Source organism: Mastomys coucha, unplaced genomic scaffold (genome assembly GCF_008632895.1).
Source record: "Mastomys coucha isolate ucsf_1 unplaced genomic scaffold, UCSF_Mcou_1 pScaffold21, whole genome shotgun sequence".
NCBI lineage: Eukaryota > Metazoa > Chordata > Mammalia > Rodentia > Muridae > Mastomys > Mastomys coucha.
In genome coordinates, this window is record NW_022196904.1 from 16426307 (window position 1) to 16432306 (window position 6000).

Consider the following 6000-nt stretch of genomic DNA (forward strand, 5'->3'; position numbering starts at 1 on the left):
TAAGTTACACAGGTTGTTGCAGGAAGTGTGGGGTGTGCCTACTTTAGGACTGTGATTGATCACGGAAGGCTGTGGGTCCTCCCCTTGGCATGTGCCAGCCTGTCTGTAAGCAAGTGACCCAAGTTAGCACAGGGGATGGCCTGAAAAGCCTCACACCTGTCAAGCAACATTCTCCCTGTTGGGTCCAGGACAACACCCTGCTGGGTGTGGCTATCCTCAGAACCTTGCCCCAGAGCTGCGGGGTAAGCCCACATGGAGAAGTGCAGCGCTGTCTATAGCTCTGGAGGCTGACAATATTTGTTATATCTTGGTGCCTGAGTCTAGGGGGTCCTGTCTTCAGAGGCAGTGAATCGTACATCTGGGATGAATGATATTTTGGGGCCTTAGTTTCTGCATATAACATTTCTTATTAAAGATTATGTTTCTAATTGTCTGTGTGTATGGGTGTTTTACCTGTGCTGTGCATCACATACATGCCAGGGGCCAGGTGCCTGGTGCCTTCCGAGGCCAGAAGCATTATAGGAGCCCCTGGAACTGGAGTTGCAGATGGTTGCAAGCCACCATGTGGGTGCTAGGGATCAAACCCAGGTCCTCTGCAGGAACAACCACTGCTCTTACCCCCCCCCCCAAGACCTCTTCCCAAGCCCTAAGATTTATTTTTATTTCTACACGTGGTGCGTGTGCGTGTGCATGCCGGTACCTAAGGAGCCAGATATCCTGGAGCACACTATAGCGGTTATTAGCTGCCATAGTGTGCTCTGTGAGCGCTGGACTCAGGTCTTCTGCTAAGAGAGCCAGTGTTGTTAATCACACAGCCATCTCTTCTGACCCTTCACTTTTATTTATTACTGCTACTGCTACTACTTTGGTTTCTCTGTGTAGCCCTGGCTGTTCTGAAACTTACTCTGTAGACCAGGCTGGTTTCCAGCTCACAGAGATCCACCTGCCCCTGCCTCCACAGTGCTGAAAGGCTTTGTCTTATTAGTGGGAGTGCCTGTGTGTGTGCGTGTGACATGTGTGTGGGCATGTGATGTATGTATGCATGAGATGTGATGTGTGTGTACATGTGGTATGATATCTACATGTGATGAGTGTGTGTGTGCATGTGATATGTGCATGCATGTGGTATGTGCACATGTGTATGAGTGTGTTTGGGAACTCCCATGCCACAGTGCATGTGTGGAGATCATAGAATAGGGTTGTAAAATCTCCTTTCTCCCTCACCATTATGTGGGTCCCAGAACTGACCTCAGCATGCCAGGCTTGCCCAACAGGTGTCTTTACCCACAAAGACATCTCACTGGCACTAATAATGACGTCCACAGGGACCAGATGGACACCATCTGATGTCATGGTGGCTGCTTCTCTCTGCTAAGGACTTGTCAGGAATGTGGCCATCAGCAAATTCTGCAGCTCAAAGTTCATACGCCTTCAGATTCTGTCTTTTCTTTCCTGCTTTCTTGTGAGCATTTGACAGGGTCTTTGCTGTGTAACCCTGCATGGCCTTGGGCATGAATGCCTCCCACCTACACCACCCTCATCCCAGTGCTGGAGTCACAGATGTTCACCGCTGTGCCTGGCAACGTGAGGACGCTGACTGGTGCTACCTTCCAGTCCAAGTTAATATCACTGCTGTCGCCTCCTCACTGGTCTCTTTGCCTCCATCCTGTGGTCTGCTCTCTGCACATAGTCTGCTGGGCCCCCTTCAAATCAAAACCACCCCCAAATAGTGTCCTTACTTTGCCTGAGGCAGGGTCACACAGCCCTGAGTGGCCTTGAACTCTTTATGCAGCCAAGGATGACTTTGCCCTCTTTATTTTTCTGCCTCCACATTCCAAGTGCTGGGATTTTAGGTGTGTGCCACCAATTCTGGTCACATGGAGCACTTCAGCCCACAACTCTCTCAGTGCTCTGTACTGGGTTAAAGTCAAAAGCTTCACTGTGGCCTGCAGAACAGGCCTGTCCTGTCTGTCACTCCCTTCTCTAGTTCCCTCTGCTACACTGACCTTGTCCTATTCTTGCAAGCTCCCTGCACTTGCTAGGCTCCCATGGCCCCGTTTTAGAGCTTTCCAAATGCTACTCTCCATCCTGTGGTCTGCTCTCTGCACATAGTTTCCAGAAGCCACTTTCACTGGAGGATTCTAGGCAGGGGCTCTACCACTGAGCCACGCCCCCAGCCCCTCACTGGGGGATTTACAAGTTACCCTATGTTTCCTGTTGTTTCCTCTGGTTCAGGCATGCTCAGTTCAGATGTTCACAAGCTTCCCTCCTGACAGTTCCCATATTTACTGAAACTGAGCCTTCTTTTTTAGGTCTTCCTTTAAAAAAATACTTTTTTTTTTTTTGTTGTTTTGTTTACGAGACAGGGTTTCTCTGTATAGCCCTGGCTGTCTTGGAACTCACTCTGTAGACCAGGCTGGCCTCGAACCCAGAAATCCTCCTGCCTCTGCCTCCCAAGTGCTGGGATTAAAGGCATGAGCCACCACCGCCCGGCCTAAAAAAATACTTTTGATTAGATTTTTAAAAAAATATTTTTTTTACACGTGTGTGTGTGTGTGTGTGTGTGCACGTGGGCATGTGCCAGAGCTCAGTTTGAAGATCAGGGGATAACTTGTAGGAGTCACTTCTCTTTTTTCACCTTGTCGGTCCTGGGGATAGACCTCAGATCCTCAGGGTTGGCAGCAGGAAGCTTTTCCTTCCCTTGGCCTTTCTTGTTCACCTCACTGACAGTTACAAACCCCAACCTTCCTACTACTTTCTAATCTTTCAAAGAATTTAATGTGTTCACGTATGTTTATTTTATTCCATTTAGTTGTGTTTGTTTATGTCAAGACATGGTTGCTCTGTATAGTTCTCCTATCAAGGAACTTGCTCTGTAGACCAGGCTGGCCTCGAACTCAGGGTACTGGGATTAGAGGCCTGTGCCATCACCACCACCTTTGCTTTGTCTATGTTTATTACCTATGAATTCATTGCCTAGCCCCTTTCTTACACACAGGGGCCCAGAGTGCAATCACCTTTGTCACGTTCACAGGAGTGCACGGGCTGGCCTGTAGTAGATGTTCAATAGATGCTCAATGACTCCTTTAGGAATGCTGTTCAGGGTGATCAGAGCTTCAATCTCCAGGCCTTCAGAATCCCTTCATCGTCACCACAGCGACATTGCCCTAAGGCATGCGTATGAAGGTCCCCGCATTTACTGATGTGAAACCATGATGAGGCGAGGGGGAAGTCCCAGAAACAGGACTTGAAGGCCCTAGTAAGGAAAAAAAAAAAAAAAGATATCCTGATATCAGGGGCGTCCCTGCACGTGTTTGGGTTGCCTGTGTTTAATAGCGCAATCTCGGTGTCTATTCCTGGGACTGGTTCTTGCTCTTCCAGTAGAGAGGCCTCTGTCTTATCTCTTCATCCCCATAGTTCCTGGTGGTAGTTCCTTAATTCCTTAAGGTTTTTATTTATTCGTTTTATTTATTTACATTTTGTTTTTGTTTTTGATTTGTTTTGTTTTGCTCCAGAGTCCCAAGGTCTGTTTGGCCCTGTTGTGTCCCGGTGTCTGGGTCTGTGTGTACGCCAGGACTCGGGGCTGAGGGTGGGGCACTAGGGGGTGGCGGTGACCCCTGTTCCTTGAGTCCTGGGCTTAGGTCCCAGTCCAGCCTGTTTGCAAGCGCCCTCTCCTGTCCCTGGATGCCGGGTTCCCACAGGATCCGCCCCAGGGCGGGGCTTGTTGCCTTAGAGACCAATGTTTTGCAGCTGCAAATTGGGTCTCTGGGCCACCAACAGGAGCGCGGCCCTGGGAATCCGGGCTCGGCGTGGGAGCGCTTCGGGAGGGGTGCAGGGCCACCTCGTGCGGGCTGGCACCCCGGGAGTCATTTGGCTTGGGAAAGGAGAGGGGACTAAGACAAGATAGGGACATTGGGACTGTTTCAAGGAGACAGGAGAAACCTGGGAATAAGAGGCTAGAAGTTTCTCTAAGGGTCAGTTGGAGGGAAGAAAGGAGGAGTTTGGGAAAGATTCAGAGATGTCAGGGGACATTAGGAAAGGTCAAGTGGGAGGTCCGCCCAGATTGGTGCTGAAAGACAGGCTAAGGATGGCTGGACCAAAAAGGAATGTGGGGACTAGAAATTTAGGGGGATCTGGAACTGCAAGAGATGGTTGTAAAGGTAGGAACTGGGGGGTTGCTTAGTAGAGGATATATATTTACAGGTGTGTGAGGAGCTGAATTGTAGGGTATAGGATCTCAAGTGGAATTTAGGGACACCAAATCCCTTCTTGGAAAGGTTGCAAAGAGCCGGAAACGCGGGTGAATCAGAAAGGGGAGACTGGCTACTTTCAGGCGCCAGGAGAGACAGCTCCTCCCTGTCCATTGTCCCCAGCTGGGCCAGGACGTCCGGCGACATCCCGAGGGACGGGAGTACTGGTTATGTAACACTGCGGAGCCTCGGATCCCGGGTTAGTCTCCTCCTTCATCCCAAGGAGGAGCCTAAGTCGGGATCCCCGCTGATGACTCATTACGTCACCGTGGGCGGGTCACGGCTAGGCGGGACGGCTTTTTCTTGCTCAAGCACCTCCCAATGGAGAATCCAGGCCCTGATCTGAGGTCCAGGTGGACAGGAGGCTTAGCGATGTCCCTGTGGGAGGTACTCATTCTCATGGCCGAGGCTATCAGCCAGGAGGGTAAACTGAGTCCCACAGAGTGCTGGTTGCTTTTTTTTGCCACACATTCATTTATTATGGATTGAAGCCAGATGTGGTTGGTGGGGTGGTCCATGGCTTGTAATCTCAACTCTCTGGAGGCTGAAGCAGGGAAATTGTCTCAAGTTCAAGGCCAGCCTGAAAATGATAACAAATACATTGAGTACCTAGTCTGTCCCAGCTACTGCCTACAGTGAAAACTATCCAGCAGTCACCAAAACCAGGGCCCAGGAATCCAGAATCCCTTTGGCTAACTCTATCCTATTGTCAATGACTCCAGGTAGACCTCCTTCTCCAGACCCAGTCTCCAACGGGTCTGTTAACTACTGTGTTCCTGGACTTCCTCCTGTCCTCTCCACCCCAGGGTATGACTATCGATGCCCGCAGATGGTGAATCACTGTAACATCATACAGCTGGCTGTGCTGGCACCTCAGTTAGTCCCTCAGTAGGGTAGCCTCATTTTCCTGCTTTAAACACTCCTGGGTGCCTCAGGGCCACAGTAGGTAGGGACTGACACTGTAGTAGCATCTTTTTTGTTTGTTTGTCTGTTTGTTTTTCGAGACAGGGTTTCTCTGAATAGCTCTGGCTGTCCTGGAACTCACTCTGTAGACCAGGCTGGCCTCAAACTCAGAAATCTGCCTGCCTCTGCCTCCCAAGTGCTGGGATTAAAGGCATGCGCCACCACTGCCCCGCTGTAGTAGCATATTATCCTCTCAAAGGGAGTCTTCTGGAATCTTCTACCGGAATGTTATAGAAGATCCTCTAGGGAGCCTTACTTTGTGCCCTAACTAGAGTCTTGCTCTGATCATAGCCACTCTCCATTGTGTGTGTGTGTGGCACACATACATGCACATGAGTGTGGACATATGTGTACATTTCTATGTGCACACATACGTTCATATGTATACGAATGTAGAAGTCACAGCACAGCATCCAGTACTATTATTCCTTAGGTGCCAGTCTTTTAGATAGGGTCTTTCACTGGCCTGCAGTTAGACAAATGAGGCTGGCCTGCACCCCAGCTCCAGGGATCCACCTGCTTCTGCCTCCACAGTGATGGAATTAGAAGCTGGCAATAAATATTTTTACTTGTTTATTTTTATTGCATTGTTAAGTATATGGATGTTTTGACTAGATATATGTATACCACTCGTGTGTAGTAAAGAAGCCAGAAGAGGTCACCAGATTCCCAGAACTGGAATAACAGTTCTGAGCGGTCATGTGGGTACTGTAACCCAACCCTGATCCTCTGTAAGAGTGAGAAGTTTCTATCTTTGCAGCCCCCATGCCTGGGCTATCTTTTTAAA